General features: G+C 43.9%; 1 long non-coding RNA gene across 1 annotated transcript; it reads right to left on the reverse strand.

The window, feature by feature from the left end:
• Nucleotides 1-10,482: 10,482 nt before the first annotated feature.
• On the reverse strand, nucleotides 10,483-15,913 carry LOC146189279 (uncharacterized). Its single transcript, XR_014707284.1, has 3 exons — nucleotides 15,802-15,913; nucleotides 14,131-14,258; nucleotides 10,483-11,996 (listed from the first exon to the last, which is right to left on the reverse strand). It is a non-coding gene; the product is annotated as an uncharacterized LOC146189279 (long non-coding RNA).
• Between the last annotated feature and the right edge of the window lie 358 nt (nucleotides 15,914-16,271).

The raw sequence follows: 16,271 nt of genomic DNA on the forward strand, positions 1-16,271 counted from the left end.
ACAGAAAGTGTAACCGATACCGCGCCTTTCCGCTCCTGTGCACCAATTATTAACAAAATGTGAAAACCGTGAAATGTAAGGGTGACTTTGCCCCGCCGTGGTGATGCAGTGGTACGCCGCCCGACTACTTTGCCGACGTACCCGGGTTTGATCCTGACCGCTGGCGGCAGTATCATGACGGAGGCGAAACGAAGTGGCGTCCGTCTGCTGTGCAATGTCAGCGCGCGTTAACGATCTCCAGCCCCGCCGGGGTGGCGCAGTGATTAAGGCGCTCGACTACTGTGCCCAAGGAGGCGGGATCGAATCCCGGCCTCGGCGGCCGCTTTTCGATGGAGGCGAAAAGCTAGACGCCCGTGTGCTGTGCAATGTCAGTGCACGTTATAGAACCCCAGGTAGTCGAAATTTCCCGAGTCCTCCACTACTGCGTCTCTCATAGCCTGAGTAGCTTTGGAACGTTAAACCTCTAAACCAAACCAAAGATCCCCAGGTGGTCGAAATTACTCCGCAGCCCTCCACTGCGGCTCCTGGTTCTCTCTGGCCACTTTCCCTCCCACCTTCCTCCCTTCTCTTACGGCGCGGTTTAGGTGTTCACAGAACAAGTGCGACATGGGCCGCGTCTTTCTTCCTGTGAGCTAATATTATTTAATTATTAAAGGTGGCGGTAAAAGCAGAGCGAAGTTTTTGCGTCCCTCTAATCGGAATGTTCCTCTAAATGAAGTTTTCCACCGATATCAGCAATACATCTTAATTTTGCGCTGCAGTGAATGAACATCTGGCTGCAAATATTTCAGGTTGGCTTATTGCTGGTAGCTATTTTTTGCAATATTAGGTTACTGCCAAGCACACCTGTTCTGTAGCGTAACCAATAGTGGCACTCTTTTCGATAATGATGGACACCTGTGGAGGCTTGAGCTAATCAATCAGGCAAGTGGTGAAAAATTGTTACATTATGGGGTGTTAAAATTGGAACGCTGAGAAATAGGCTCCTCAAGCGCACATAAATAACGAAATAAGGTTGCACAGCTTACGTAGCTGTTTAGCGGCGTTCGTGCAGGCGGAAGTAATGACCTTCAAGCTTAGAACTGGTCCCTGTTTGGATATTTTTCAATACGCTCATTGAAATTTAGGCAGTCTGCTTGTTGCTCGACTACAGGCTATAAATCAAATTAAGCATAATTGAGGAACAGACACGAATATTCCAGGATACGGTAGCAATATTGCCTCCCGTCTATACCCCTGTGTTAGAGGGTCGCAATCTTAATATATACTTTTATACACGGTTATTTGCTCACTTATTGTGTAATTTTTTTTTCACACATACTCATAGCATGGAGTTATAAACTACAAAATTAGGCGGAAGACAAAACGAAATAGATCTAAAGTTTGCTTTAACCAAAAAGTACCATCATGCCTCCGTTGATATGCGCTCCAATATTTGGTTCCTCATTCAGCGCTAGCCTATTCGACTTTGAAGCTACCTTCAATAAAGAGTTGTTAAGAACTCTATTATCCCATGTGGGTTCGTGCAGTTGTACTACATCCCGCCGATCAATCACATGCAGCCTGCGAACAAGCACTTTCCGAAGCCCTGTTCATGGTTGTTTGCTCTGAGCGCTGACTGCAGCGCCTACAGGGCTGGCGCCTAATGCGGTCAAAAATCATCGAGGTCGTAGACCCCGCATTCATACTGGCGTAGTAACATTCCAACATAACTATGGTTGGCACTCGATTATTTGGCCAAGAGGAAAGAAAGGTAACCAAACTTGAAAGTGCGAGTAGAGTGTGGTTGCAACCGATGCACTTTAGAGGCCACCTACTGGGGATGGGTATCCGTCGGCTATTCGGCAGTCATAGGCATAGGCTTATTCCTCGAGATCGTCGAAAAATGGCCGCGGCGCAGCGCTACCATTGGCCCTTTTAAAATAAATTACATCTTTCCTGTGGTGTGTTCCCTTTAGGTTGCATTATTAATGTTGCGGCGACATTAATAATGCAACCTAAAGGGAACACACCTCAGGAAAGATGTAATTGAATTTAAAAGGGCGAATGGTAGCGACATTAATAATGCAACCTTAAGGAAACACACCTCAGGAAAGATGTAACTTATTTTAAAAGGGCCAATGGTAGCGCTGCGCCGCCTCCGTTTTACGACGGTCTTGAGGATTGAGCCTAGTTATATTCGTACTTACCAAGCATATTACCAAGAACACAGACTGTGACGCTAAGTGAGGCGGCGTGTATTTGGGACGAAACCTGCCTTAGAGCGAACAAACACTAAATTCACTATCATCTCGATGGAGCGTTTACATGCATCCCAATAATGAAATCCCACTTCGGTGTCTAAGGAAAGAGTTCGCTTTGCTTACCTTGAGAATCTACTGAAACCACTTGTTCCTCTGATGCAGAAAACGGAACGTGGCTCACTTCTTTTTCTTCTCTATGACTCTGGTTTCATTTGCTGTTGTTGCTGCTGTTATTGTTGCCCAAATACAGAAGGCACGTACTCACATTCGGGAATCGGAGAAGAGATTTGAATTCAGAAATTAATTTTGCATGAATATTCGATTTATTTATAAGGAGGGAAAGGCACGGTAACTGTCTCACTAGTTTTCTGTGGACACCTCAACCGCCCCGTAAGGGAAGGAAGGAAGGTGAGAGTTAAAGTGGAAAGAGAGAGAGGGGAGCCGTAGTGGAGGGCTACGGAGTAATTTCGACCACCTGGGGATCTTTAACGTGCGCTGACATCGCACAGCACACGGACGCCTCTTCATTTCGCCTCCATCGAAACGCAGCCGCCGAGGTCGGGTTCGAACCCGGGTACTTCGGCACAGTAGTCGGGCGAGCATGAATATTTATGTGAACAAAAATAGAGTGAGTAGAGGAGAAGAGGAAAATATACCAAGAGGTGTAGTACTGTTGTCTCGCCCGCACGCTGCATCAGTATATGCTACCGTATATGCCTCCGCCCTCTTTTTTTTTCTCTTCTGGTTGTGCTCGAGGTGCAAATTCTTTGGCAACGCGAAAATTCGTGCGAAAACATTAGCGCCCCTTGCCGTTTTTTGTAATGTTTAATTTTTAACTTATCAGTGTTTTTATTTTATTTTTATTTCTCTTTATTAGATATTATGTGTTCATACTTATCATGCTTACAATTTTAGTCTCTATTATCTTATCCTACTAATTGTCATGCATTAATAATTTAGTAGTATTTGTTACTATTACCATCATCACTATTTATCATTTTACATGCCCTAATAATGCTTCCATTAGCGATTGGGTGACAAGAAAGGAAAGGCGCTGTATTTGTCGGGCACATCCTGAAGGCCCGTTTAGACCTCGTGAACTGGTACGCTCCGGCGGATGCCGTGCGCTGTAGATAAGAATAGCCCGTACAGAGGAGGTTGCGCTTAGGAGGATCCGGGTTGGTGTTGCTCTCACACCAGCTGTCACTACATTAGTGGAACGGGCGGAGTCTGACTTTAGACTCCATCTTACCTTATGTCACTAGGACGTGGTCATACTTCCAGCACTTATATCCCCGCCCAGGGTGCCCGAACTGTAAAAGCGAAGATGTTGAGGCCGATATCCACCACTTGCTGTGGGACAGCCCAGCACTCAAACCAACACGAATCCGGCACCTGAGCATAGCTGGCCTTTCAGCAACCAATCCTGCCTCATATGTCGCTTAGACGCAGGGACCTCATCATCGCTTACTTCTGGACTTCATTAAATCAGCCAACCTTTTTCCATTCATTTAATCATTCACTCATCCTTCATCTCATATCCTACTGATGCCCTGAGGCAATAAATATTTCTTAAAAAAAAAAAAGCTTAGAATTCTGAGTTTATATTTAGGGCGGCATTTAAACTCAGCCGTTAAGGGTACGTTTTACAGTCACAAATCTTGTTTTAAGGTTTTTAATTCTTTATTTTTGCTCTTATATTCTGCCTAGAGATGGCGTGACCAGGGAGCTCTGCAGTGAATGCGAACCGGTGAACGTTTCTGTTTAATGCAATGTCAGGGGACTCCACTATTAAGAGTATGGCGCAATAGCGTTTCAGACATACAAACACACGCACGCGCACACACACACACGCACACACGCGCGCACACACAAACACACACATATGTTTTTACTTTTGGTATATATTCAATTATTTGTTCTTATACGCCAATACTTGTCATCAGCAAACATTGTTTTTCCATTATGAGTATTTTAAAACCATTTTACCATCCTAATTGAAATGCTCCATTTTTCAATTACCGCAAATATGTGATCAGTATACACTCTACACAATTAATTAAAGCCCTGAAGCATTAATTTTTTTTGTATTTTCACACCTTTGATTTCTTCTTTTTCTAATTTTTCATTCATCAATTATGCCCTCTAATGTTTCTTGAGCACTCAGATTTCCTTCTCAGCATTTCGACGTCTTAAACCGCCTTAATAAAGGCGGTTCCCTAATAATGCAGAAAAACTAAGGTTTCATTTTTTCAATTATTCGAATAAATATTTGATCAATTAGATGCGCTATTTTTTATTTACCATCATCAAGCATTGACTTTTCATTTTGAACATTTCGGCACTTTTTCTCTCTGTGTTTCCCAATTTTACTTTTTCATATTGTTAATTCATGAATGAATTATGTAAAGTGATTTTACTGACTTGTCATCACCTGACACACACCAATCAATCGCTTGATTCAAAAATTAGCATGATACCATTTTTCTTAGCCGCTCCCCATTATTTCCGACACTCGGTGGCGATAACTATAATTACTACTACGACGGCCGCGGCGGCTTTTCGAGAGAACGAGCTGTGTAAGCTATGACTTAGGATTCTGGAAAACGAATTGAAGAGCAGAATGCAGAGTGAATGAGCACTTTAGCTCCCGCAGTATACGCACCAGGATCCAATTTGGGTAGAAAGAAAGCGGAACCGGCCGTGCCTCTATTTTTCCGAACAGCGGCCAGGGCACAATCAGCTGACATCGGCATGGGATGTAGTGCTCCCGTTTTAATGCACATGCACTCACACGATCATCAGAGGCGAGGAGAATTCTTGCTAGTGCCTCAACTTGTTGCCATAGCAATAGCGACGCCAACTGTTGTCGAGGCACAGAAGCAGTCAGTCAGGACGACAGCATGCACAAAAGTTGCGCCTCTAGCAAGGCCCCTCCTCCATCACATATGGTGCGTCATTTCCTGCTGAGGCATCACTAATCAACACACTTGTGCCATATACTTCCCTCTTTAGTATCTAAATTGTGACTCAACCATACCTGCGAATGTTCAGGGTGATGTCATAGCATTTCTTTCGTCATTAAGCACCTATCTGATAGCCTAATTAAAGATTAGGTAGCAATGGGGACTCTAACATCCTATATATTTCCACTTTTATGCGCACTTTGATGAAATTTGTGGCAATCTCTCAATGTCCAACGCCAAGCAAAGCCATGCCTAATGCTAATTTCGCGTGTCCTAATTGGTTTAAGCTGTTATCTAGCTGTACAAAACAGGACGTCGTCTGGTGGGAACTATTTTACAAGCTTAGAATTCCGCCTGAACAACATGGCCTTGTCTTAGGGAAGATCGTGCCTTGACATAGTGAAGAGTTTAGAGTTTTAGTGGTCACCTTTTTTTTCTCAAAGAACAATTCTAGGAAAATGCAAAATCAAAAACAAAAACCAGACAAAAACAGTTACTGCTCCTATTGATATCAAGAAAACATAAAAAACAAAGTTAAACATATAAGCACCAAAGTTGCGAGAAAACACATTTTGACATATTTCTAAGAGAGTGCATATTGTATTTATGCGAGGCTTACAAACGATACCCTAGTTTCTATTGATATCAAGAAAGTATGAACAACATATAACATATATATATATATATATATATATATATATATATATATATTGCCACCTGACGGTTCGAGGTAGCGCTTGAACGACAAAGAAGTTAGAGACTCTCGCGCGCTTCGGCTAGTTAACCCCTGTGGACTCTTGAGCTTGTGTCTTCGTGCTACCGTTTCTCGGGAACCTCTCTCTTGACTCTGTGTATCTGCCCCTGTTGCCGGTACCCATAAATCCCTGTCTTCGTGACAGTTTTGGTGGAGGTGCTGGGTAGAAACTTCGGTCCCGGAGCTCTGTAGCCGCACTCTTCTCCCATCTGCTATGCGAGATGACGTCCAACATCAAGCCATGCAAGTGGCCCAGCTGTCATCTGCGCCGGCTCACCAGCGAGACACAGGTGCATACAGCGGGACCGAGCAGCATGATGTGGAAGATTGACTCACTTCTTACGAACGGGTGAAGCTTTACGATAAATAGGCCGACGGAACGAAATTGAACAACGTAATTTCTTGCCTCAACGGCGTGGCTAAATTGTGTTATACCTCAAGCACGAAAGAAGTATCCGTATTTGGGCTGCCTTTAAGACAGACGTTGTTCGCACGGCAGTCGGGAAATTGCGTGCCGAACAACGCTTGCTTGAATGGTCACAGCATGTCGGCGAAAGCTTTACATGCTATATTGTCACGAGGTAGTTGTCCGAACGTGCGTCTAGGTGCGTTGGTGTAAAAACCCTCCGGTCCGAGTTCCCGATAAGGGCACCACCGGAAAATGTGGCCAGGTTCCCCACAGTGGTAGCAAAGGCGGCGGCTCCGAGGGACCTGCCAGACGTCCGTTCGTCGAAAGTTTGATCGCGGTGGCCGGACGTACCGCGTAGGCTGCTGTACAGGAATGTATTGCATTGGCTGCTGGACGGGCATGCACTGGGTTGGTGGTAACGTAGACAACGGAGCTTGGACGGGAACTGGGCGTCGGAGAATGTCAGCGTAAGTCGGACGAGAATAATCAGGAACAGGGGTACTTTGAGCTTCAGCAACATGCAGAGATGGCTGCGTGACTTGCTGAATCTCTTCTTGGATCATATGTGCGAGAGAATCACCCCTGGGTTGGAACGTGCCACAAACCTTCTGCAGTTCCTCGCGCAATCGCACGAATAAGATCTCGGAGCTGTTCAGTATTTCTTACAACAGCTGTAAGAGGCTCGGCAGCAGTCGTAGCGAGGATTGGGCTGTCGTAGACCGCCGAGCGGCGCTGGTGTAGGATCTTTTCCATGGTGACCGCCTCTGTTAAAAATGAGGTAACTGTAGTTGGTGGGCTACGTACAAGACCAGCAAAAAGCTGTTCTTTAACCCCATGCATGAGGTGGCGCAGCTTTCTTTGACCAACACCTTAACGTTTCACCAACATCTTAAGCGGCTGCGAACGGTATTGGACGCTCTTCGCTCGGCCGATTTGGCACTCAAACCGGAAAAATGTCACTTTGGATATCAGCAGCTAAAATTTCTCGGTCATGTGGTTAGCGCTGACGGTGTCCGGCCTGACCCTGAGAAAACAGCCGCTGTAGCCAATTTTCCCATCCCTACCACGAAGAAAGCAGTCCGACGTTTCTTGGGCCTGTGCGCGTACTATCGCCGTTTCATTGCCGATTTTGCCAAGATTGCAGAACCTTTGACGCGCCTGACACGTGATGACGTCCCGTATGTCTGGTCTTCCGAGCAGCAGGAGGCATTCACCGAGCTGCGCCAACGGCTGCACAACCCTCCCGTTCTTGCACACTTCGATGAGGACGCTGCCACCGAATTTCACACCGACGCCAGCAACGTCGGTCTGGGTGCTGTTCTGGTCCAGCACCAGCAAGGCGAGGAAAAAGTGATCGCTTATGCCAGCCGCACCCTTTCTCGGGTAGAATCAAACTATTCAACTTCTGAAAAGGAGTGTCTCGCTGTCGTTTGGGCCACAATGAAATTCCGACCTTACCTCTACGGCCGTAAATTTAAAGTTGTGACAGACCATCATGCTTTGTGTTGGCTAGCTAGTCTTCGAGATCCATCAGGACGTCTTGCACGGTGGAGCCTTCGTATGCAGGAGTTTGATTACTCTATCGTTTATAAATCCGGACGTAAACATGAAGATGCTGACACACTGTCTCGATCACCCGTGGAGTTGGCCCATGACAGTACGGATGAAGACGCCCATTTTCTTTTCATTATCAGTTCCTCTGATTTAAAGGCCCGGCAACGGGCTGACCCAGACCTCAAAACTGTGATCGATCATCTGGAGGGTTTCGATTCTACAGTATTTCGACTGTTTGCTAAGAACTTGTCATCCTTCTGTACGCGCGACGGAATCCTCTACAAGAAAAGCGCCGGCAACAGTGACCGAGCCTATCTTCTAGTCATCCCTGCAGATCTCCGCGATGAAATCCTTCATGCTTGCCATGATGAACCCACCGCTGGACACTTGGGCTTTGCACGCACTCTTACCAGAGTGCGCCAGGCCTACTACTGGCCCAAACTTACCGCCACCGTTCATCGATATGTTAGAGGTTGCCGCGAGTGCCAGCGACGCAAGACACCGCCATTGAAGCCAGCGGGTTTCCTGCAGCCTATTCCCCCACCGCTAGTACCATTCGACCAAATTGGTATGGACTTTCTTGGCCCTTTTCCTCTATCGTCAGCTGGCAATAAGTGGATTATCGTGGCTACAGATTATCTGACACGTTACGCGGAAACTATGGCGGTGCCACGTGCAACATCCTCCGAAGTGGCACAATTTTTCATGACGCAGATTGTCCTCCGCCATGGCGCCCCTTCATACGTCATTACTGATCGTGGCAAGGCATTTACAGCGCGTCTTCTTGAAGAAGTTTTCCAACTAAGCCAGACACATCACCGAAAGACTACTGCTTACCATCCTCAGTCTAATGGCCTTACTGAGCGACTAAACAAAACAATAGCCGACATGCTCGCCATGTATGTCGATGTCCGGCATAAAACATGGGACGAGATATTGCCTTATGTCACATTTGCATATAACACGGCCGTCCAATAAACAACTCGATTCACTCCGTTTCGCCTAGTATACGGACGCGATGTACAGACCATGCTCGACGCTATGCTGCCATGTGCGGCTGACGACCAGCTGCTTACCGCTGACGCAGAAGAATTCACCAACTACGCTGAGGAAGCTCGCCAACTCGCCCGTAATCACATTACAAAACAGCAAGCAACAGATGCACGCCGATATAACGACCGCCATCGCTATGTCGTGTTCCAGCCTGGTGACAAAGTCTGGGTGTGGACACCTGTCCGGCGCCCAGGCCTGTCAGAAAAACTTCTCAATCGTTACTTCGGACCCTACAGAGTGTTGCGTCGCCTCTCAGAAGTTACGTACGAAGTTATTCCAGACGGAACTGTACCGAGTTCTAGTCGTCAGTGCTCGTCTGACCTGGTGCATGTGCTTCGCATGAAGCCGTATTTTACCCACTGAAAGTCATATTTGCCATCCGGAGCAGTTTTTTTTCTGTGAGCTTGCGGTTTTTTTTTTCGAGGAGGGGGGGGAATAATGCCACCTCACGGTTCGAGGTAGCGCTTGAACGACAAAGAAGTTGGAGACTCTCGCGCGCTTCGGCTAGTTAACCCCTGTGGACTCTTGAGCTTGTGTCTTCGTGCTACCGTTTTTCGGGAACCTCTCTCTTGACTCTGTGTATCTGCCCCTGTTGCCGGTACCCATAAATCCCTGTCTTCGTGACAATATATATATATATATATATATATATATATATATATATATATATATATATATATATATATATATATATATATATATATATATATATATATATATATGAACATATAAGCACCAAAATTACGAGAAAACTCATTTTCACACATTTGTAAGAGAGTGCATATTTTATTTAGGCGAAGCTTACAATTTCCTATCAAGAAATCAGGATCTCCCAGGAGAGCTTGCATACAGGTACACTTTGCATGAGAAATGTTATACCAGGTGTTCCTTACAGCGCTCATACCGGAAAACTAGTAAAGCTTCGAAATCAAACAAATTCAACATGGTCCGGTTATATGTTCGTACTGGAGAGCTCGATGCACTCAGGGCTCAGCTTTCACCCTGTATTGCTCAGAGCTCGTCCAAACGATTCCAGATTGTTGGCGAATAAACTAGTTAAACCAAGGGTGGCTGAGTGCTCATACCGAAAACTGGTGCCTTGGCAAATATTTCTAGTGAGATCCAGTGCAGCGCGTGCCGAAAGTGAGCTGATGACAAGAGCTTTTGTGTTACAATGCTTCTTGTTACAATGCTTAGAAACGAACGTCTTTGGCCGTATAGTTTTAATAAAGACTTTTAACAAATTACGCTTAACAGATATATGGCTTAAAGCTAGGCCTACACAAGTCCATGGGATTTCTGTATTTGCAAACAAAAGTTTGGCTTAATCTCCCAGCGATAAAAACCCTGTTCACGACACTGATTCTGTAAGGTTACCAAACCAGTACCCCTGCAATTAAGGAAGTCAGGATGAATTGAACTGAACTGCAGGTCTTATATTTTTATGGGGAGTCAGCCAGCAATACTAGGCTCTTATTTGGGGCTACATATTTACTTTCGACACCAGAATTCAAGAAAATTTATTTTGCACTTTTCACATCTGCTAAAACTATTATTTCATGTGAGACGAAGCAGAATTTATTAAGAATGTCAAGTCCGCTCAATCACTGTGCACAAGGAGTTATCCTGCATTTTTCCGAAATTCAACAACATTAAAATTACGTTATCACTCCAGGGATTGATGTCTTGCGGCAAGACATCCTAATATAGCGTTGACTGCTTTTATTTATTCTTGCCAGCGGAGTGGTCAGTGTAGGCGATGCAGTTGAACCGTCTTGCCACTCGTTGTGTTTCTTCTTTTCTGCGCCATATACTGTAATAAAGATGGTATGTATGATGTCGGCCTTCAAAATAGTGACAGCCAAAGTAATAAAACTGATTTATTGCTCCGAATTGAAATTTGTTCACCTGCCTTTTGGAAAAGTAACGCAGTAAGTTATCTGCAGTCTTTGACACCGGTCGGAGGAACTGCTGCGCGGCGCTTGGCAGGACAAGGGGCAGGTCGTCCAGGCAGTGCGTGCTCTTTGCCGTTATTTGAGCGCCAGCGGACTTGATTCACGCTTGTAAAGCAAGCTACTGTGTCTGTATATATATTTCATATGCCTTCTCCCACATCGTCACCCATCATGACCTTCTTTCTTCTCTCCTTCCCCTTCCCCGGTGCAGAGTAGCAGGCCAGATTTCAATTATTCGGGCACCGGTAAATTGAAGATTGCATTGAATCTAGTCGTGAAACATTGCATTGAAACAGAGGGATTAGAGAAGAAAATAATTATTGAAATTTACCAGGGACAGCCAATTGTACTAGAAGCAACACATGACAAACATGTCATGCGTACAGGAAAATACATTGTTTTGCAGTGTCACAGGGGTGTGACTTCCAATGTATAATATTGAACCATAGCAGTAGATGGTTGGGTTGCCAAGAAAAATGACAATATCTGCTCAGATTGCATCTGTATGATGTTGAAAGGAAGACATGTGGTGAAGCATTTCTGATTAACAATATTTAAGTACACTACAAGACGCTGCTACATAAGATGACAATGATACTGATCACACCTCGAATAAATGCAGAAATAAAATGGAATAATTCCATCAAAATAACAAAAGAATACATAAGCCGTAACATGCCCAAAAGCCTTCAAAAGACATCTTGTTTGTAGCGCCTTTTTACGACGAAAAAAAATTTATTTAAATAACTGAGATATAAACATACATCATACATATGAACAGGGAATATATATCAGGTCAGGTGAACAAAAATTATCATTAAAATACTTGAAACAATAACTGATATATGTCGATGACAACAAGGTAAGAGCTTCGAAAGAAACGAAATTCACGTAGCCGATTGTCATGACTCTATAAGGGAGACATTCCTTCATCTAGTCATCGATACCCGCTGTGATGCCCAACTGAACACATTTGTCCATGTCACTATCCGGTGGTCGATTCAGTGAAGCGATATGCTGTTCGCATTTCAGGTAGGGGTGGCCTTGGAGCACCTTCCAATTCTGTGGCGGGAAAAATAAAACATTTCATGTACATGCTGAATATAAGTAGGTTGTTGAAAAGACAAAGAGTTTCATGCCTTTCACATATCTGCATGGTTGTAGAAGAGGCTTTGTTTGGACAGAAATAAATGTTTTCCTTCACTTTAGATATATTTTAGGCCACGAAAAAGCTTCTCTCTTCCTGGTAATACGCACACCTCGGTACTGCTGGTGCTACAGTACACAAATGCGATAGACGCCAAGATGAGATCGATCCTAGGCAGCAGTGTTAGCTGATAACACGAAACGTTTAGGAGGGCGATGTTGATTATCAGGTTATCTAAGTATATGCTAAGGTAATGGCATTGGACACCCAGTAAAATTCAATCATCAGTGGCAGTGTTTTGCCTCATTTCAAATTTTCAAGACATATCCGTGCTTGAGCATAAGGAATAAGTTATGCACAAAATATTGAGGTAGGAATAGTCAAATATCTAGATTGCGTTAGAGCAGTGAAAACAAGGCAAGTTAGTTGGAGAACTGTAATCTTGTTTTAGGCAGCATTCTTTTTTCATCGCGCATTTATTCTATAACAGTTTGCGCAAAATAATATGCACTACCCTGCACACACACGTAGTAGAAATATTCATTTCTTCTTGATGATTCAGGCACAAATTCTAAGAAGCCCCTAACACTTTGCACAACGTTTTTTCATGTTGTGCGTTAGTTGAGTACTTTATTGCATGACATTTTTCGAATTACTAGAGCGAATAGCCATCTCTCCTATGCCATTGAGCTTAACCTAAACACTAATAAACCGCACTGAAAGGCAGGAGCCAATACTTGTGGCAGTAGAATGCTGGTAACGGGACGCTTTATAGACAACTGCACCATATTTCTGATATGTGTTCGGATATTGCATAAACACTTAGCCCTAGGTGGCATATATGTTATTTCTGGTAGTCAGCTACACGACATCAAAAATAAGAAAACTGACTGTACGTCTAGGTTTGTTAAACCAACAAGCGGCTAAAGAGAATCATTTTGCCCTGTTTGCAGCCTCTTTGCTCCCAATGGACCAGTTTCAGCAATGTGCAATATGACCTCAAGATACTACCTTAAAGATCAAAGTGACAAATCTCAATTCCTAAATTTTATTAGGCATAGGTGGCTCTATGTTAACTTGAATCTACAATTTACGCCACATATTTTTTACAAGCCTTAAAAGCTGTGCATGATGTGAGCTGCTGCGTTATCTTATGCTTATCAGCTGCCTATCTTTTGCCGTTGCTTACATAGAAAAAAATCAGAGAGAGCGTTTCGGAAAAGCCAGCTTCGTTCACTAACGCGACGGAACATTTCGGACATTTTTTAAAAAAACCTCTCATTTAATTGGAAGTCTTCGCTGCGAAGAAAGTATTTAGGCGTTCAGCATAAGGTAGTATTTGTTTCTCTTTGGGCATTTATTCTAACAGCAGTTTCAAAAATTCACCTGCCCTTGCCCTGATACAATCGCTGGAGACGATTCCTAAACACTCACCAGTGCTTAGGGAAGCATTTCAACATGTTTTCTTGTTAGATATAATTTATTCCATGACGGGGGGAGTTTCGAATGCCGACCCTAATGTGTCGACTGATGCTTTGTAAAATGTGTAAAATGTGCAGAAATATATGTCAAATGCGAAGACATACGTCAGAGAAGCGTCTGCTATTTATTTAGAAGCAGTAAAAGATTATTGCAGAACAAGTCACATTAGAGAGTTTTAGCTTACCGTGACCCGCGATTCGCCACCGTGACTCCCTACCTCACGTGGGCGGGGCGCTCAAGCTGATTGGTCCCGACGCGGCAGGTTTGTGTGCCGACATCCAGTATGTGACGCCATCTATCGGCGTTAAGGGGGGGTTTGGGCATGCGTAGTGGAACGCGCGGTGGCGGATCTCGGTAGCGGATCGCGGATCACGGTAAGCTAAAACTCTATTGTCCGGGACTGCCAGCAGTTGTTTCCATTAAACTATGGCGCGGCGCATATATTAAAAGCTTTGCTTCCTTTAGCTGGTAGACCCAATATAGTCAGGTGATTTTGGAACAGATCGAAATGAAACGTTTCTTTATAACTTTGTTTTACTTCTCTGCTATTTTACGCGCTTGTCATACCATCAGAAGTAAGTGTAGCTGTCCGAAACCATCGCCAGCTTGTAGTAGAATGTCGACATAGCAAGCGCCAGCATCCATCCGGGAATACCCATCACCAGGTACCACCAGATGCTAAACCAAAAGGCGGCCTGTGGGAGAGGAAAGAAGGCAAGTGTCGGCCGTGTAGTGACGTCACATGTGCGCACCCCTTATTGTTCAGAAAATCGGGAAATCTTCAATTTGTGTTATGCTAGATGCTGTGAGGGTCATTTAGAGAAGAATCAGCATGATGTTCTTTGGCAGTAGAATAGAAAACAAACTAATTTTTCCTTTTTTCAAAATATTAGAATTGGAAAACGTGTAATCTATCTAGCCTATGTGCACGGCGCCCGGCTTATGTAATATGCGTGTCGGCCTCAATGTATCCGCAATCGGTGCTATCATTAAATATTTTTCGGACCAGCCTTCTAGAAAAAGTTTAAGTAGTCATTTCTTCGAATCAACCCATGATAACGAGCCAAATTATCTACCACCGCCTGCTCGCGAAGTTAATTATTTCGCGTCAGTATGTACTTTGCACGACACTAAAAGCAAGATGCTGAACAAATGAGAAAGGCATAAACAAGCATTTTTTATCACCCCTAATCTTCAGCAGAATATATCAGCGTAAGATCTGTTTCTCCTTTAGTGCAGTTTGTTATTACTTTCTGAAGCAGAAAATATTGCACACCAGCCATACTTTCACTACTCTCCTCAGGGCTGCTATTTTGTGCATAGAAATACTCAGATGTTTATGTGCGAATACGGACATTAACTTCTGTGTCGACTACAAGAAAAAACACATGAGCTTTCAATATAGTTCTACACGTGCACATTTTTCCGTGTTCATGTTTTTTTTAAATAAGCTCCAGCTGGCATACGGCTTCTCCCGGGGATCCTGCTTTCTGCACACGCATTTGCTGCAATCTGTAATCTATTCCCTATATTTAATGTTTACTAATCTATCAAATGCAGTTTAGCATACAGCCTTGGGCTAACTCATTATGTGAATGTCCATTGCCTTATATGAAATACGCCGCTTTACTTAAGGCAAAAAGATGTCATCGTGGTCCTAGAATACCATTCTGAATTCAGGTCGTAGGCTAACCGGCTCAATAGTCTCACGCCAGATATTGAAAGAGCTAGCCGAATTGTGACCGCCTGTTATCGTAGCTTTGGTGCCAATTCAGTCAGTACATCTTTGGACCATCTTGACCATCTAATCGTCATCATTGGTAACGTTATAATGCCTCGAATATCACACAACAACGTCACCAGTCAGTGTCTGGCTATAGCACCCACTCACTGAAATCTGACAGGGCTATTGTCATGCTTTACCGGCAACTTCAAACTGCACAGAAGTCTTTTCTAAAGGGACTCTTAGTGATCTTGTGTTAATATATTAGGTCGATGTTAACATTTTAGCAATACCGATAGATGGACGCAGTTAATTACTTGGTTGGATGGGCTGACACAAAGGCAGGCAGAAAGAAGAAAGGTCAGACACAGGTCGACATCCAGAGACCAAGATTCCGTCAAGCAGACCTAAATATCCATATTTTCTATAAAATCGTGTCGACACTAAACCAGCGCCAAGTACGAGGCCCGGTTGGCTGAAACAGTACAGTGTAAATATTACTTAGAACGACTTACAAACAGCCTGACCGCACCATCGCAAAACGTGTCGATAGTCGTCATGTAGAGGATGTAGATCACGTGGCAGTCGCCGAAGAAATCTCGTAGCTGGAAAAGCAAGTGCGCAGAAGCAAAGAGACATTTATGGTAATCGCATGAAGGTTACGAGAACGCAGATACATTTAGTTGTTTTTAATCATTTAATACAAACGTAAAAATCTAATGTTCTTGCTTGATGATATGAAAAGTGTATGTGCAAAATATCGTGCTTCTATTGAAACATATTAGCAAAACGTCTGCTATCAGCAAGCTTCATTTAATAAGATGACCCCTAAGTTTTCTAATTTGCTGATTCTAATCCCATTTCAAAGCAGTTCAATAATTTTTCATGATTCCTTTTATGTTGCTTGAAACTTATGAATACTTAAGTACATAACATGCACACTGAATGTTCGCTTCGTGATCATATTCTAGACAAGAAATGCAGG

The sequence above is a fragment of the Amblyomma maculatum genome, chromosome 5, assembly GCF_055883805.1.
Source record: "Amblyomma maculatum isolate TAMU_Amacu chromosome 5, ASM5588380v1, whole genome shotgun sequence".
In the NCBI taxonomy this organism is placed as follows: domain Eukaryota; kingdom Metazoa; phylum Arthropoda; class Arachnida; order Ixodida; family Ixodidae; genus Amblyomma; species Amblyomma maculatum.